Source organism: Macaca mulatta, chromosome 15, assembly GCF_049350105.2.
Source record: "Macaca mulatta isolate MMU2019108-1 chromosome 15, T2T-MMU8v2.0, whole genome shotgun sequence".
Classification (NCBI taxonomy): Eukaryota; Metazoa; Chordata; class Mammalia; order Primates; family Cercopithecidae; genus Macaca; species Macaca mulatta.
This window is the reverse complement of record NC_133420.1, coordinates 35,283,542-35,302,594: the sequence shown is the minus strand read 5'-3', so window position 1 is coordinate 35,302,594 and position 19,053 is coordinate 35,283,542.

Genomic DNA, 19,053 nt, shown 5'->3' with positions numbered 1-19,053 from the left:
ACGAAATACAGATGTAACTCTGTGAGATGAATTAACAGAACACTAAGCAGTTTCTCAGAAAGCTTCTTTCCACATTTCATCTGAGGATATTTGCTTTTTCACCATAGCTCTATATGGGCTTCCAAATATCACTTTGCCAATTCCACAAGAACTGTCTTAGAGAAAAGCTTCTTGAGTGAAAAGCTGTAACTCTGTGAGATGATTTCACAGAACACAAAGAAGTTTCTCAGAAAGTTTCTTTCTCATTGTTATCGCAGGATATTACCTTTGTCCCTATAGTCTTCAAGGGATCCGAAATATCTGTTCTCAGATTCCACAGAAATAAGGCTAGCAAAGAGATCCACGAAATACAGATGTAACTCTGTGAGATGAATTAACAGAACACTAAGCAGTTTCTCAGAAATCTTCTTTCCAGATTTCATCATAGGATATTTACTTTTTCACCACAGCCATGTACGGGCTTCCGAATATCACTTTGCCAATTCCACAAGAACTGTCTTAGCGAAAGGCTTCTGGAGGGGAAAGCTGTAACTCTGTGAGATGATTTCACAGAGAACAAAGAAGTTTCTCAGAAAGCTTCTTTCTCTTTGTTATCGGAGGATATTTCCTTAGGCCCTATAGTCATCAAAGGGATCCGAAATATCTGTTCTCAGATTCCACAGAAATAAGGCTAGCAGAGAGATCCACGAAATACAGATGTAACCCTGTGAGATGAATTAACAGAACACTAAGCAGTTTCTCAGATAGGTTCCTTCCAGATTTCATATGAGGATATTTCCTTTTTCACCATAGCCATCTATGGGCTTCCAAATATCACTTTGTTAGTTCCACAAGAACTGTCTTAGCGAAAGTCTTCTTAAGGGGAAAGCTGTAACTCTGTGAGATGATTTCATAGAACACAAAGAAGTTTCTCACAAAGCTTCTTTCTCTTTTTTATCGGAGGATATTTCCTTTGGCCCTATAGTCTTCAAAGGGATCCGAAATATCTGTTCTCAGATTCCACAGAAATAAGCCTAGCAAAGATATCCACGAAATGCAGATGTAACTCTGTGAGATGAATTAACAGAACACTAAGCAGTTTCTCAGAAAGCTTCTTTCCAGGTTTCTTCTGAGGATATTTCCTTTTTCACCATAGCCCTGTATGGACTTCCAAATATCACTTTGCCAATTCCACAAGAACTGTCTTAGCGAAAGGCTTCTTGAGGGGAAAGCTGTAATTCTGTGATATGATTTCAAAGAGCACAAAGAAGTTTCTCAGAGAGCTTCTTTCTCTTTGTTATCGGAGGATATTTCCTTAGGCCCTATAGTCTTCAAAGGGATCCGAAATATCTGTTCTCAGATTCCACAGAAAAAAGGCTAGCAAAGAGATCCACGAAATACAGAAGTAACTCTGTGAGATGAATTAACAGAACACTAAGCAGTTTCTCAGATAGATTCTTTCCAGATTTCATTTGAGGATATTTCCTTTTTCACCTTAGCCCTCCATGGGCTTCCAAATATAACTTTGCCAATTCCATAAGAACTGTCTTAGCAAAAGGCTTTTTGGGGGGAAAGCTGTAACTCTGTGAGATGATTTCACAGAACACAAAAAAGTTTCTCAGAAAGTTTCTTACTCCTTGTTATGGGAGGATATTTCCTTTGGGCCTATAGTCTTCAAAGGGATCCGATATATCTGTTCTAAGATTCCACAGAAATAAGTCTAACAAAGAGATCCATGAAATACAGTTGTAACTCTGTGAGTGGAAGTTACAAGTCACAGAGCAGTTTCTCAAAAAGCTTCTTTCCAGATTCCATCTGAGGATATTTCCTTTTTCACCATAGTCCTCTATGGGCTTCCAAATATCACTTTGACAATTCCACAAGAACTGTCTTAGCGAAAGGCTTCTTAAGGGGAAAGCTGTAACTCTATGAGATGATTTCGCAGAACACAAAGAAATTTCTCAGAAAGCTTCTTTCTCTTTGTTATCGGAGGATATTTCCTTTGGCCCTATAGTCTTCATAGGGATCCGAAATATCTGTTCTCAGATTCCACAGAAATAAGGCTAGCAATGAGATCCTTGAAATACAGATGTAACTCTGTGAGTGGAAGTCAAACATCACCGAGCAGTTTCTCAGAAACCTTCTTTCCAGATTTCATCTGAGGATATTTCCTTTTTCACCATAGCCCTCTATGGGCTTCCAAATATCACTTTGCCAATTCCACAAGAACTGTCTTAGCGAAAAGCTTCTTAAGGGAAAAGCTGTAACTCTGTGAGATGATTTCAAAGAACACAAAGAAGTTTCTCAGAAAGCTTCTTTCTCTTTGTTATCGCAGGATATTACCTTTGGCCCTATAGTCTTCAAAGACATCCGAAATATCTCTTCTCAGATTCCACATAAATAAGGCTAGCAAAGAGATCCACGAAATGCAGATGTAACTCTGTGAGATGAATTAAGAGAACACTAAGCAGTTTCTCAGAAAGCTTCTTTCCAGATTTCATCTGACGATATATCCTTTTTCACCATAGCACTCTATGGGCTTCCAAATATCACTTTGCCAATTCTACAAGAACTGTCTTAGCGAAAGGCTTCTTGAGGGGAAAGCTGTAACTCTGTGAGATGATTTCACAGAACACAAAGAAGTTTCTCAGAAAGCTTCTTTCTCTTTGTTATCGGAGGATATTTCTTTGGTACTATAGTCTTCAAAGGGATCCGAAATATCTGTTCTCAGATTCCACAGAAATAAGGCCAGCAAAGAGATACACGAAATACAGATGTAACTCTGTGAGTGGAAGTCACACATCACCGAGCTGTTTCTCAGAAACCTTCGTTTCAGATTTTATCTGAGGATATTTCCTTTTTCTCTGTAGCCCTTTGTGGGCTTCCAAATATCACTTTGTCAATTCCACAAGAACTGTCTTAGCGAAAAGCTTCTTAAGGGAAAAGCTGTAACTCTGTGAGATGATTTCACAGAACACAAAGAAGTTTCTGAGAAAGTTTCTTTCTCTTAGTTATCGGGGGATACCTCCCTTGGCCCTATAGTCTTCCAAGGGATCCGAAATATCTGTTCTCAGATTCCACAGAAATAAGGCTTTCAAGGAGTTCCACGAAATACAGATGTAACTCTGTGAGATGAATTAACAGAACACTAAGCAGTTTCTCAGATAGGTTCTTTCCAGATTTCATCTGAGGATATTTCCTTTTTCACCATAGGACTTTATGGGCTTCCAAATATCACTTTGCCAATTCCAGAAGAATTGTCTTAGCGAAAGGCTTCTTGAGGGGAAAGCTGTAACTCTGTGAGATGATTTCACAGAACACCAAGAAGTTTCTCAGAAAGTTTCTTTCTCATTGTTATCGCAGGATATTACCTTTGGTCCTATAGTCTTCAAGGGATCCGAAATATCTGTTCTCAGAATCCACAGAAATAAGGGTAGCAAAGAGATCCAGGAAATACAGATGTAACTCTGTGAGATGAATTAACAGAACAGTAAGAAGTTTCTCAGAAAGCTTCTTTCCAGATTTCATCTGAGGATATTTCCTTTTTCACCATAGCCCTCTAAGGGCTTCCAAATATCACTTAGCCAATTCCACAAGAACTGTCTTAGCGAAAGGCTTCTTGAGAGAAAAGCTGTAACTCTGTGAGATGATTTCACAGAATACAAAGAAGTTTCTCAGAAAGCTTCTCTCTTTGTTATCAGAGGATATTTCCTTTGGCCCTATAGTCTTCCAAGGGATCCGAATTATCTGTTCTCAGATTCCACAGAAATAAGGCTAGCAAAGAGCCACGAAATGCGGACGTAACTCTATGAGATGAATTAACAGAACACTAAGCAGTTTCTCAGAAAGCTTCTTTCCAGATTTCATCTGAGGATATTTCCTTTTTCACCATAGCCCTACGGGCTTCCAAATATCACTTTGCCAATTCCTCAAGAACTGACTTAGCGAAAGGCTTCTTGAGGGGAAAGCGGTAACTCTGGGAGATGACTTCACAGAACACAAAGAAGTTTCTCAGACACCTTCTTTCTCTTTGTTATCGGAGGATATTTCCTTTGGCCCTATAGTCTTCAAAGGGATCCAAAATATCTTTTCTCAGATTCCACTGAAATAAGGCTAGCAAAGAGATCCACCAAATACATATGTAACTCTGTGAGTGGAAGTCACACATCACAGAACAGTTTCTCAGAAAGCTTCTTTCCAGATTTCATCTGAGGATATTTCCTTTTTCACCGTAGTCTTCTATGGGCTTCCAAATATCACTTTTCCAATTCCACAAGAACTGTCTTAGCGAAAGGCTTCTTGAGGGGAAAGCTGTAACTCTGTGAGATGATTTCACAGAACACTAAGAAGTTCCGCAGAAAGCTTCTTTCTCTTTGTTATCGGAGGATATTTCCTTTGGCCCTGAAGTCTTCAAAGAGATCCGAAATATCTGTTCTCAGATTCCACAGAAATAAGGCTAGCAAAGAGATCCACGAAATACAGATGTAACTCTGTGAGATGAATTAACAGAACTCGAAGCAGTTTCTCAGAAAGCTTCTTTCCAGATTTCATGTGAGGATATTTCCTTTCTCACCATAGCACTCTAACGGCTTCCAAATATCACTTTGCCAATTCCACAAGAAATTTCTTAGCGAAAGGCTTCTTGAGGGGAAAGCTGTAAGTCTGTGAGATGATTTCACAGAACACAAAGAAGTTTCTCACAAAGCTTCTTTCTCTTTGTTATCGGAGGATATTTCCTTTTTCCGTATAGTCTTCAAAGGGATCCGATATATCTGTTCTCAGATTCCACAGAAAAAAGCCTAGCAAAGAGATCCACGAAAAACAAATGTAACTCTGTGAGTGGAAGTCACACATCGCAGAGCAGTTTCTCAGAAACCTTCTTTCCAGATTTCATCTGAGGAAATTTCCTTTTTCACCATAGCCCTCTATGGGCTTCCAAATATCACTTTGCAAATTCCACAAGAACTGTCTTAGCGAAAGGCTTCTTGAGGGAAAAGCTGTAACTCTATGAGATGATTTCACAGAACACAAAGAAGTTTCTCAGACACCTTCTTTCTATTTGTTATCGGAGAATATTTCCTTTGGCCCTATACTCTTCCAAGGGATCAGAAATATCTGTTCTCAGATTCCACAGAAATAAGTCTAGAAAAGAGATCCACGAAATACAGATTTAACTCTGTGAGATGAATTAACAGAACACAAAGCAGTTTCTCAAAAAGCTTCTTTCCAGATTTCATGTAAAGATATTTCCTTTTTCACCATAGCCCTCAATGGGATTCCAAATATCACTTTGCCAAGTCTACACGAACAGTCTTAGTTAAAGAATTCTTGAGGGGAAAGCTGTAAATCTGTGAGATGATTTCACAGAACACAAAGAAATTTCTCAGAAAGCTTCTTTCTTTCTGTTATTGGAGGATATTTCCTTTGGCCCTATAGTCTTCAAAGGGATACGAAATATCTGTTCTCAGATTCCACAGAAATAAGGCTAGCAAAAGATCCATGAAATACAGATGTAACACTGTGAGATGAATTAACAGAACACTAAGCAGTTTCTCAGAAAGCTTCTTTCCAGATTTCATATAAATATATTTCATTTTTCACCATAGTCCTCTATGAGCTTCCAAATATCACTTTGCCAATTCCAGAAGAACTGTCTTAGCGAAAGGCTTCTTGAGGGGAAAGCTGTAACTCTGTGAGATGATTTCACAGAACACAAAGAAGTTTCCCAGAAAGCTTCTTTATCTTTGTTATCGGAGAATATTTCCTTTGGCCCAATAGTCTTCGAAGGGATCCGAAATATCTGTTCTCAGATTCCACAGAAATAAGGCTAGCAAAGAGACCCACGAAATACAGATGTAACTCTGTGAGTGGAAGTCACACATCACGGAGCAGTTTCTCATAAAGGTTCTTTCCAGATTTCATCTGAGAGTATTTCCTTTTTCCCCATAGCCCTCTATGGGCTTCCAAATATCACTTTGCCAATTCCTCAAGAACTTTCTTAGCGAAAGGCTTCTTGAGGGGAAAGCTGTAACTCTGTGAGATGATTTCACAGAACACAAAGAAGTTTCACAGACACTTTCTTTCTCTTTGTTATCGGAGGATATTTCCTTTGGCCCTATGGTCTTCAAAGGGATCCGAAATGTCTGTTCTCAGATTCCACAGAAATAAGGCTAGCCAAGAGATCCACGAAATACAGATGTAACTCTGTGAGATGAATTAACAGAACAATAAACAGTTTTTCAGAAAGATTCTTTCCAGATTTCATCTGAGGATATTTCCTTTTTCACCATAGCCCTCTATGGGCTTCCAAATATCACTTTGCCAATTCCACAAGAAATTTCTTAGCGAAAGGCTTCTTGAGGGGAAAGCTGTAACTCTGTGAGATGATTTCAGAGAACATAAAGAAGTTTCTCAGAAAGCTTCTTTCTCTTTGTTTTCGGAGGATATTTCCTTTGGCCCTATAGTCTTCAAAGGGATCCGAAATATCTGTTCTCAGATTCCACAGAAATTAGGCTAGTAAAGAGATCCACCAAATACGTACGTAACTCTGTGAGTGGAAGTCACACATCACAGAGGAGTTTCTCAGAAAGCTTCTTTCCAGATTTCATCTGAGGATATTTCCTTTTTCAACGTAGCCCTCTATGGGCTTCCAAATATCACTTAGCCAATTCCAAAAGAACTGTCTTAGCGAAAGTCTTCTTGAGGGGAAAGCTGTAACTCTCTGAGATGATTTCACAGAACACTAAGAAGTTTCTCAGAAAGCTTCTTTCTCTTTGTTATCGGAGGATATTTCCTTTGGCCCAAGAGTCTTCAAAGGGATCCGAAATATCTGTTCTCAGATTCCACAGAAATAAGGCTAGCAAAGAGATCCACCAAATACAGATGTAACTCTGTGAGTGGAAGTCACACATCACAGAGCAGTTTCTCAGAAAGCTTCTTTCCAGATTACATCTGAGGATATTTCCTTTTTCACCATAGCCCTCTATGGGCTGTCAAATATCACTTTGCCAATTCCACAAGAACTGTCTTAGCGAAAGGCTTCTTGAGGAGAAAGCTGTAACTCTGTGAGATGATTTCACAGAACAAAAAGAAGTTTTCCAGAAAGCTTCTTTCTTTTTTTTATTGGAAGATATTTCCTTTGGCCCTTTAGTATTCAATTGGATCCGATATATCTGTTCTCAGATTCCACAGAAAAAAGGCTAGCAAAGAGTTCCACGAAATACAGATGTAACTCTGTGAGATGAATTAACAGAACACTAAGCAGTTTCTCAGAAAGCTTCCTTCCAGATTTCATCTAAGGATATTTCCTTTTTCACCATAGCCCTCTATGGGCTTCCAAATATCACTTAGCCAATTCCAAAAGAACTGTCTTAGCGAAAGTCTTCTTGAGGGGAAAGCTGCAACTCTGTGAGATGATTTCACAGAACTCAAAGAAGATTCTCAGAAAGCTTCTTTCTCTTTGTTATCGGAGGAAATTTCCTTTGGCCCTATAGTCTTCCAAGGGATCCGAAATATCTGTTCTCAGATTCCACAGAATTAAGGCTAGCAAAGAGATCCACGACATACAGATGTAACACTGTGAGATGAATTAACAGAACACTAAGCAGTTTGTCAGAAAGCTTCTTTCCAGATTTCATCTGAGGATATTTCCATTTTCACCCTAGCCCTCTATGGGCTTCCAAAAATCACTTTGCCAATTCCACAAGAACTGTGTTAGCGAAAGGCTTCTTGAGGGAAAGCAGTAACTCTGTGAGATGATTTCACAGAACACAAAGAAGTTTCTAAGAAAGCTTCTTTCTCTTTGTTATCAGAGGATATTTCCTTTGGCCCTATAGTCTTCCAAGTGATCCCAAATATCTGTTCTCAGATTCCACAGAAATAAGGCTAGCAAAGAGATCCACGAAATACAGATGTAACTCTGTGAGATGAATTAACCGAACACTAAGCAGTTTGTCAGAAAGCTTCTTTCCAGATGTCATCTGAGGATATTTCCTTTTTCACCGTAGCCCTCTATGGGCTTCCAAATATCACTTTGCCAATTCCACAAGAACTGTCTTAGCGATAGGCTTCTTGACGGTAAAGCTGTAACTCTGTGATATGATTTCACAGAACACAAAGAAGTTTCTCAGAAAGGTTCTTTCTCTTTGTTATCGGAGGATATTTCCTTTGGCCCTGTAGTCTTCAAAGGGATACGAAATATCTGTTCTCAGATTCCACAGAAATAAGGCTACTAAAGAGATCCTCGAAATACAGATGTAACTCTCTGAGTGGAAGTCACACATCACAGAGCAGTTTCTCAGAAAGCTTCTTTCCAGATTTCATCTGAGGATACTTCCTTTTTCACCATAGCCCTCTATGGGCTTCCAAATATCACTTTGCCAATTCCACAAGAACTGTCTTAGCGAAAGTCTTCTTCAAGGGAAAGCTGTAACTCTGTGAGATGATTTCACAGAACACAAAGAAGATTCTCAGAAAGCTTCTTTCTCTTTTTTATCGGAGGATATTTCCTTTGGCCCTATAGTCTTCAAAGGGTTCCGACATATCTGTTCTCAGATTCCACAGAAATAAGGCTACCAAAAAGATCCAAGAAATACAGATGTAACTCTGTGAGATAAATTAACAGAACACTAAGCAATTTCTCAGAAAGCTTCTTTCCAGATTTCATCTGAGGATATTTCCTTTTTCACCTTAGCCCTCTATGGGCTGCCAAATATCACTTTGCCAATTCCACAAGAACTGTCTTAGCGAAAGGCTTCTTGAGGAGAAAGCTGTAACTCTGTGAGATAATTTCACAGAACACAAAGAAGTTTTTCAGAAAGCTTCTTTCTCTTTGTTATCTTAGGATATTTCCTTTGGCCCTATAGTCTTCAAAGGGATCCGAAATATCTGTTCTCAGATTCCCCAGAAATAAGGCTAGCAAAGAGATCCACGAAATACAGATGTAACTCTGTGAGATGAATTAACAGAACACTAAGGAGTTTCTCAGAAAGCTTCTTTCCAGATTTCATCTGAGGATATTTTCTTTTTTACCATAGCCCTCTATGGGCTTCCAAATATCACTTTGCCAATTCCACAAGAAATTTCTTAGCGAAAGGCTTCTTGAGGGGAAAGCTGTAACTCTGTGAGATGATTTCACAGAACACAAAGAAGTTTCTCAGAAAGCTTCTTTCTCTTTGTTATCGGAGGATATTTCCTTTGTCCCTATAGTCTTCAAAGGGATCCGAAATATCTGTTCTCAGATTCCACAGAAATAAGGCTAGCAAAGTGATCCACGAAATACTGATGTAACTCTGTGAGTGGAAGTCACACATCACAGAACATTTTCTCACAAAGCTTCTTTCCAGTTTTCATCTGAGGATATTTCCTTTTTCACCATAGCCCTCTATGGGCTTCCAAATATCACTTTGCCAATTCCACAAGAACTGCCTTAGCGTAACGGTTCTTGAGGAGAAAGCTGTAACTCTCTGAGCTGATTTCCCAGAACACAAGGAATTTTCTCAGAAAGCTTCCTTCTCTTCTTTATCGGGGGATATTTCCTTTGGCCCTATAGTCTTCAAAGGGATCCGAAATATCTGTTCTCAGATTCCACAGAAATAAGGCTAGCAAAGAGATCCACGAAATACAGATGTAACTCTGTGAGATGAATTAACAGAACACTAAGCAGTTTATCAGAAAGCTTCTTTCCAGATTTCACCTGAGGATATTTCTTATTTCATCATAGCCCTCGTTGGGTTTCCAAATATCTCTTTGCTAATTCCACAAGAACTCTCTTAGCGAAACGCTTCTTGAGGGGAAAGCTGGAACTCTGTGAGATGATTTCACAGAACACAAGGAAGTTTCTCAGAAAGCTTCTTTCTTTTTTTTATCGGAGGATATTTCCTTTGGCAATATAGTCTTCAAAGGGATCCGAAATATCTGTTCTCAGATTCCACAGAAATAAGTCTAGCAAAGAGATCTACGAAATACAGATATTTCTCTGTGAGTGGAAGTCACATCACAGAGCAGTTTGTCAGAAAGCTACTATGCAGATTTCTTCTGAGGATATATCCTTTTTCACTATAGCCCTCTAAGGGCTTCCAAATATCACTTTGCCAATTACACAAGATGTGTCTTAGCTAAAGGCTTCTTGAGGAGAAAGCTGTAACTCTGTGAGATGATTTCACAGAACACAAAGAAGTTTCTCAGAAGGCTTCTTTCTCGTTGTTATCAGAGGATATTTCCTTTGGCCCTATAGTCTTCAAAGGGTTCCGAAATATCTGTTCTCAGATTCCACAGAAATAAGGCTAGCAAAGAGATACACGAAATACAGATGTAACTCTGTGAGTGGAAGTCACATCACAGAGCAGTTTGTCAGAAAGCTTCTTTCCAGATTTCATCTGAGGAGATTTCCTTTTTCACCATAGCCCTCTAAGGGCTTCCAAATATCACTTTGCCAATTCCACAAGAACTGTCTTAGCGAAAGGCTTCTTGAGGGAAAAGCTGTAACTCTGTGAGATGATTTCACAGAACACAAAGAAGTTTCTCAGAAATCTTCTTTCTCTTTGTTATCGGAGAATATTTCCTATGGCCCTATAGTCTTCAAAGGGATCCGAAATATCTGTTCTCAGATTCCACAGAAATAAGGCTAGCAAAGAGATCCACAAAATAGAGATGTAACTCTGTGAGAAGAATTAACAGAACACTAAGCAGTTTCTCAGAATGTTTGTTTCCAGATTTCATCAGAGGATATTTCCTTTTTCACCATAGCCCTCTATGGGCTTCCAAAAATCACTTTGTCAATTCCACAAGAACTGTCTTATCGAAAGGCTTCTTGAGGGGAAAGCTGCAACTCTGTGAGATGATTTCACAGAACACAAAGAAGTTTCTCAGAAAGCTTCTTTCTCTTTGTTATTGGATGATATTTCCTTTGGCCCTATAGTGTTCAAAGGGTTCCGAAACATCTGTTCTCAGATTCCACAGAAATAAGGCTAGCAAAGAGATCCACGAAATACAGATGTAACTCCGTGAGTGGAAGTCACACTTCACAGAGCAGTTTCTCAGAAAGCTTCTTTCCATATTTCAATTGAAGATATTTCCTTTTTCACCATAGTCCTCTATGGGCTTCCAAATATCACTTTCCCAACTCCACAAGAACTCTCTTAGCGAAAGGCTTCTTGTGGCGAAAGCTGTAATTCTGTGAGATGATTTCACAGAACACAAAGAAGTTTCTCAGAAGGCTTCTTTCTCTTTGTTATCGGAGGATATTTCCTTTGGCCCTATAGTCTTCAACGGGATCCGAAATATCTGTTCTCAGATTCCACAGAAATAAGGCTAGCAAAGTGATCCACGAAATACTGATGTAACTCTGTGAGTGGAAGTCACACATCACAGAACATTTTCTCACAAAGCTTCTTTCCAGTTTTCATCTGAGGATATTTCCTTTTTCACCATAGCCCTCTATGGGCTTCCAAATATCACTTTGCCAATTCCACAAGAACTGCCTTAGCGTAACGGTTCTTGAGGAGAAAGCTGTAACTCTCTGAGCTGATTTCCCAGAACACAAGGAATTTTCTCAGAAAGCTTCCTTCTCTTTGTTATCGGGGGATATTTCCTTTGGCCCTATAGTCTTCAAAGGGATCCGAAATATCTGTTCTCAGATTCCACAGAAATAAGGCTAGCAAAGAGATCCACGAAATACAGATGTAACTCTGTGAGATGAATTAACAGAACACTAAGCAGTTTATCAGAAAGCTTCTTTCCAGATTTCATCTGAGGATATTTCTTATTTCATCATAGCCCTCGTTGGGTTTCCAAATATCTCTTTGCTAATTCCACAAGAACTCTCTTAGCGAAACGCTTCTTGAGGGGAAAGCTGGAAATCTGTGAGATGATTTCACAGAACACAAGGAAGTTTCTCAGAAAGCTTCTTTCTCTTTTTTATCGGAGGATATTTCCTTTGGCCCTATAGTCTTCAAAGGGATCCGAAATATCTGTTCTCAGATTCCACAGAAATAAGTCTAGCAAAGAGATATACGAAATACAGATATTTCTCTGTGAGTGGAAGTCACATCACAGAGCAGTTTGTCAGAAAGCTACTATGCAGATTTCATCTGAGGATATATCCTTTTTCACTATAGCCCTCTAAGGGCTTCCAAATATCACTTTGCCAATTACACAAGATGTGTCTTAGCTAAAGGCTTCTTGAGGAGAAAGCTGTAACTCTGTGAGATGATTTCACAGAACACAAAGAAGTTTCTCAGAAACCTTCTTTCTCTTTGTTATCAGAGGATATTTCCTTTGGGCCTATAGTCTTCAAAGGGTTCCGAAATATCTGTTCTCAGATTCCACAGAAATAAGGCTAGCAAAGAGATACACGAAATACAGATGTAACTCTGTGAGTTGAATTAACAGAACACTAAGCAGATTCTCAGAAAGCTTCTTTTCCGATATCATCTGAGGATATTTCCTTTATCACTGTACCTTTATAGGCTTCCAAATATCATTTTTCCTATTCAACAAGAACTGTCTTAGCGAAAGGCTTCTTGAGGGGAAAGCTGTAACTCTGTGAGATGATTTCACAGAACAAAAAGAAGTTTCTCAGAAAGCTTCTTTCTCTTTGTTATCGGAGGATATTTCCTTTGCCCTATATTCCTCAAAGGGATCCGAAATATGTTTTCTCAGATTCCACAGAAATAAGGCTAGCAAAGAGAACCACGAAATACAGATGTAACTCTGTGAGATGAATTAACAGAACACTAAGCAGTTTGTCAGAAAGCTTCTTTCCAGATGTCATCTGAGGATATTTCCTTTTTCACCGTAGCCCTCTATGGGCTTCCAAATATCACTTTGCCAATTCCACAAGAACTGTCTTAGCGATAGGCTTCTTGACGGGAAAGCTGTAACTCTGTGAGATGATTTCACAGAACACAAAGAAGTTTCTCAGAAAGGTTCTTTCTCTTTGTTATCGGAGGATATTTCCTTTGGCCCTGTAGTCTTCAAAGGGATACGAAATATCTGTTCTCAGATTCCACAGAAATAAGGCTACTAAAGAGATCCTCGAAATACATATGTAACTCTCTGAGTGGAAGTCACACATCACAGAGCAGTTTCTCAGAAAGCTTCTTTCCAGATTTCATCTGAGGATACTTCCTTTTTCACCATAGCCCTCTATGGGCTTCCAAATATCACTTTGCCAATTCCACAAGAACTGTCTTAGCGAAAGTCTTCTTCAAGGGAAAGCTGTAACTCTGTGAGATGATTTCACAGAACACAAAGAAGATTCTCAGAAAGCTTCTTTCTCTTTTTTATCGGAGGATATTTCCTTTGGCCCTATAGTCTTCAAAGGGATCCGACATATCTGTTCTCAGATTCCACAGAAATAAGGCTACCAAAAAGATCCAAGAAATACAGATGTAACTCTGTGAGATAAATTAACAGAACACTAAGCAATTTCTCAGAAAGCTTCTTTCCAGATTTCATCTGAGGATATTTCCTTTTTCACCTTAGCCCTCTATGGGCTGCCAAATATCACTTTGCCAATTCCACAAGAACTGTCTTAGCGAAAGGCTTCTTGAGGAGAAAGCTGTAACTCTGTGAGATAATTTCACAGAACACAAAGAAGTTTTTCAGAAAGCTTCTTTCTCTTTGTTATCTTAGGATATTTCCTTTGGCCCTATAGTCTTCAAAGGGATCCGAAATATCTGTTCTCAGATTCCCCAGAAATAAGGCTAGCAAAGAGATCCACGAAATACAGATGTAACTCTGTGAGATGAATTAACAGAACACTAAGGAGTTTCTCAGAAAGCTTCTTTCCAGATTTCATCTGAGGATATTTTCTTTTTTACCATAGCCCTCTATGGGCTTCCAAATATCACTTTGCCAATTCCACAAGAAATTTCTTAGCGAAAGGCTTCTTGAGGGGAAAGCTGTAACTCTGTGAGATGATTTCACAGAACACAAAGAAGTTTCTCAGAAAGCTTCTTTCTCTTTGTTATCGGAGGATATTTCCTTTGTCCCTATAGTCTTCAAAGGGATCCGAAATATCTGTTCTCAGATTCCACAGAAATAAGGCTAGCAAAGTGATCCACGAAATACTGATGTAACTCTGTGAGTGGAAGTCACACATCACAGAACATTTTCTCACAAAGCTTCTTTCCAGTTTTCATCTGAGGATATTTCCTTTTTCACCATAGCCCTCTATGGGCTTCCAAATATCACTTTGCCAATTCCACAAGAACTGCCTTAGCGTAACGGTTCTTGAGGAGAAAGCTGTAACTCTCTGAGCTGATTTCCCAGAACACAAGGAATTTTCTCAGAAAGCTTCCTTCTCTTCTTTATCGGGGGATATTTCCTTTGGCCCTATAGTCTTCAAAGGGATCCGAAATATCTGTTCTCAGATTCCACAGAAATAAGGCTAGCAAAGAGATCCACGAAATACAGATGTAACTCTGTGAGATGAATTAACAGAACACTAAGCAGTTTATCAGAAAGCTTCTTTCCAGATTTCACCTGAGGATATTTCTTATTTCATCATAGCCCTCGTTGGGTTTCCAAATATCTCTTTGCTAATTCCACAAGAACTCTCTTAGCGAAACGCTTCTTGAGGGGAAAGCTGGAACTCTGTGAGATGATTTCACAGAACACAAGGAAGTTTCTCAGAAAGCTTCTTTCTTTTTTTTATCGGAGGATATTTCCTTTGGCCCTATAGTCTTCAAAGGGATCCGAAATATCTGTTCTCAGATTCCACAGAAATAAGTCTAGCAAAGAGATCTACGAAATACAGATATTTCTCTGTGAGTGGAAGTCACATCACAGAGCAGTTTGTCAGAAAGCTACTATGCAGATTTCTTCTGAGGATATATCCTTTTTCACTATAGCCCTCTAAGGGCTTCCAAATATCACTTTGCCAATTACACAAGATGTGTCTTAGCTAAAGGCTTCTTGAGGAGAAAGCTGTAACTCTGTGAGATGATTTCACAGAACACAAAGAAGTTTCTCAGAAGGCTTCTTTCTCGTTGTTATCAGAGGATATTTCCTTTGGCCCTATAGTCTTCAAAGGGTTCCGAAATATCTGTTCTCAGATTCCACAGAAATAAGGCTAGCAAAGAGATACACGAAATACAGATGTAACTCTGTGAGTGGAAGTCACATCACAGAGCAGTTTGTCAGAAAGCTTCTTTCCAGATTTCATCTGAGGAGATTTCCTTTTTCACCATAGCCCTCTAAGGGCTTCCAAATATCACTTTGCCAATTCCACAAGAACTGTCTTAGCGAAAGGCTTCTTGAGGGAAAAGCTGTAACTCTGTGAGATGATTTCACAGAACACAAAGAAGTTTCTCAGAAATCTTCTTTCTCTTTGTTATCGGAGAATATTTCCTATGGCCCTATAGTCTTCAAAGGGATCCGAAATATCTGTTCTCAGATTCCACAGAAATAAGGCTAGCAAAGAGATCCACAAAATAGAGATGTAACTCTGTGAGAAGAATTAACAGAACACTAAGCAGTTTCTCAGAATGTTTGTTTCCAGATTTCATCAGAGGATATTTCCTTTTTCACCATAGCCCTCTATGGGCTTCCAAAAATCACTTTGTCAATTCCACAAGAACTGTCTTATCGAAAGGCTTCTTGAGGGGAAAGCTGCAACTCTGTGAGATGATTTCACAGAACACAAAGAAGTTTCTCAGAAAGCTTCTTTCTCTTTGTTATTGGATGATATTTCCTTTGGCCCTATAGTGTTCAAAGGGTTCCGAAACATCTGTTCTCAGATTCCACAGAAATAAGGCTAGCAAAGAGATCCACGAAATACAGATGTAACTCCGTGAGTGGAAGTCACACTTCACAGAGCAGTTTCTCAGAAAGCTTCTTTCCATATTTCAATTGAAGATATTTCCTTTTTCACCATAGTCCTCTATGGGCTTCCAAATATCACTTTCCCAACTCCACAAGAACTCTCTTAGCGAAAGGCTTCTTGTGGCGAAAGCTGTAATTCTGTGAGATGATTTCACAGAACACAAAGAAGTTTCTCAGAAGGCTTCTTTCTCTTTGTTATCGGAGGATATTTCCTTTGGCCCTATAGTCTTCAACGGGATCCGAAATATCTGTTCTCAGATTCCACAGAAATAAGGCTAGCAAAGTGATCCACGAAATACTGATGTAACTCTGTGAGTGGAAGTCACACATCACAGAACATTTTCTCACAAAGCTTCTTTCCAGTTTTCATCTGAGGATATTTCCTTTTTCACCATAGCCCTCTATGGGCTTCCAAATATCACTTTGCCAATTCCACAAGAACTGCCTTAGCGTAACGGTTCTTGAGGAGAAAGCTGTAACTCTCTGAGCTGATTTCCCAGAACACAAGGAATTTTCTCAGAAAGCTTCCTTCTCTTTGTTATCGGGGGATATTTCCTTTGGCCCTATAGTCTTCAAAGGGATCCGAAATATCTGTTCTCAGATTCCACAGAAATAAGGCTAGCAAAGAGATCCACGAAATACAGATGTAACTCTGTGAGATGAATTAACAGAACACTAAGCAGTTTATCAGAAAGCTTCTTTCCAGATTTCATCTGAGGATATTTCTTATTTCATCATAGCCCTCGTTGGGTTTCCAAATATCTCTTTGCTAATTCCACAAGAACTCTCTTAGCGAAACGCTTCTTGAGGGGAAAGCTGGAAATCTGTGAGATGATTTCACAGAACACAAGGAAGTTTCTCAGAAAGCTTCTTTCTCTTTTTTATCGGAGGATATTTCCTTTGGCCCTATAGTCTTCAAAGGGATCCGAAATATCTGTTCTCAGATTCCACAGAAATAAGTCTAGCAAAGAGATATACGAAATACAGATATTTCTCTGTGAGTGGAAGTCACATCACAGAGCAGTTTGTCAGAAAGCTACTATGCAGATTTCATCTGAGGATATATCCTTTTTCACTATAGCCCTCTAAGGGCTTCCAAATATCACTTTGCCAATTACACAAGATGTGTCTTAGCTAAAGGCTTCTTGAGGAGAAAGCTGTAACTCTGTGAGATGATTTCACAGAACACAAAGAAGTTTCTCAGAAACCTTCTTTCTCTTTGTTATCAGAGGATATTTCCTTTGGGCCTATAGTCTTCAAAGGGTTCCGAAATATCTGTTCTCAGATTCCACAGAAATAAGGCTAGCAAAGAGATACACGAAATACAGATGTAACTCTGTGAGTTGAATTAACAGAACACTAAGCAGATTCTCAGAAAGCTTCTTTTCCGATATCATCTGAGGATATTTCCTTTATCACTGTACCTTTATAGGCTTCCAAATATCATTTTTCCTATTCAACAAGAACTGTCTTAGCGAAAGGCTTCTTGAGGGGAAAGCTGTAACTCTGTGAGATGATTTCACAGAACAAAAAGAAGTTTCTCAGAAAGCTTCTTTCTCTTTGTTATCGGAGGATATTTCCTTTGCCCTATATTCCTCAAAGGGATCCGAAATATGTTTTCTCAGATTCCACAGAAATAAGGCTAGCAAAGAGAACCACGAAATACAGATGTAACTCTGTGAGATGAATTAACAGAACACTAAGCAGTTTGTCAGAAAGCTTCTTTCCAGATGTCATCTGAGGATATTTCCTTTTTCACCGTAGCCCTCTATGGGCTTCCAAATATCACTTTGCCAATTCCACAAGAACTGTCTTAGCGATAGGCTTCTTGACGGGAAAGCTGTAACTCTGTGAGATGATTTCACAGAACACAAAGAAGTTTCTCAGAAAGGTTCTTTCTCTTTGTTATCGGAGGATATTTCCTTTGGCCCTGTAGTCTTCAAAGGGATACGAAATATCTGTTCTCAGATTCCACAGAAATAAGGCTACTAAAGAGATCCTCGAAATACATATGTAACTCTCTGAGTGGAAGTCACACATCACAGAGCAGTTTCTCAGAAAGCTTCTTTCCAGATTTCATCTGAGGATACTTCCTTTTTCACCATAGCCCTCTATGGGCTTCCAAATATCACTTTGCCAATTCCACAAGAACTGTCTTAGCGAAAGTCTTCTTCAAGGGAAAGCTGTAACTCTGTGAGATGATTTCACAGAACACAAAGAAGATTCTCAGAAAGCTTCTTTCTCTTTTTTATCGGAGGATATTTCCTTTGGCCCTATAGTCTTCAAAGGGATCCGACATATCTGTTCTCAGATTCCACAGAAATAAGGCTACCAAAAAGATCCAAGAAATACAGATGTAACTCTGTGAGATAAATTAACAGAACACTAAGCAATTTCTCAGAAAGCTTCTTTCCAGATTTCATCTGAGGATATTTCCTTTTTCACCTTAGCCCTCTATGGGCTGCCAAATATCACTTTGCCAATTCCACAAGAACTGTCTTAGCGAAAGGGTTCTTGAGGAGAAAGCTGTAACTCTGTGAGATAATTTCACAGAACACAAAGAAGTTTTTCAGAAAGCTTCTTTCTCTTTGTTATCTTAGGATATTTCCTTTGGCCCTATAGTCTTCAAAGGGATCCGAAATATCTGTTCTCAGATTCCCCAGAAATAAGGCTAGCAAAGAGATCCACGAAATACAGATGTAACTCTGTGAGATGAATTAACAGAACACTAAGGAGTTTCTCAGAAAGCTTCTTTCCAGATTTCATCTGAGGATATTTTCTTTTTTACCATAGCCCTCTATGGGCTTCCAAATATCACTTTGCCAATTCCACAAGAAATTTCTTAGCGAAAGGCTTCTTGAGGGGAAAGCTGTAACTCTGTGAGATGATTTCACAGAACACAAAGAAGTTTCTCAGAAAGCTTCTTTCTCTTTGTTATCGGAGGATATTTCCTTTGTCCCTATAGTCTTCAAAGGGATCCGAAATATCTGTTCTCAGATTCCACAGAAATAAGGCTAGCAAAGTGATCCACGAAATACTGATGTAACTCTGTGAGTGGAAGTCACACATCACAGAACATTTTCTCACAAAGCTTCTTTCCAGTTTTCATCTGAGGATATTTCCTTTTTCACCATAGCCCTCTATGGGCTTCCAAATATCACTTTGCCAATTCCACAAGAACTGCCTTAGCGTAACGGTTCTTGAGGAGAAAGCTGTAACTCTCTGAGCTGATTTCCCAGAACACAA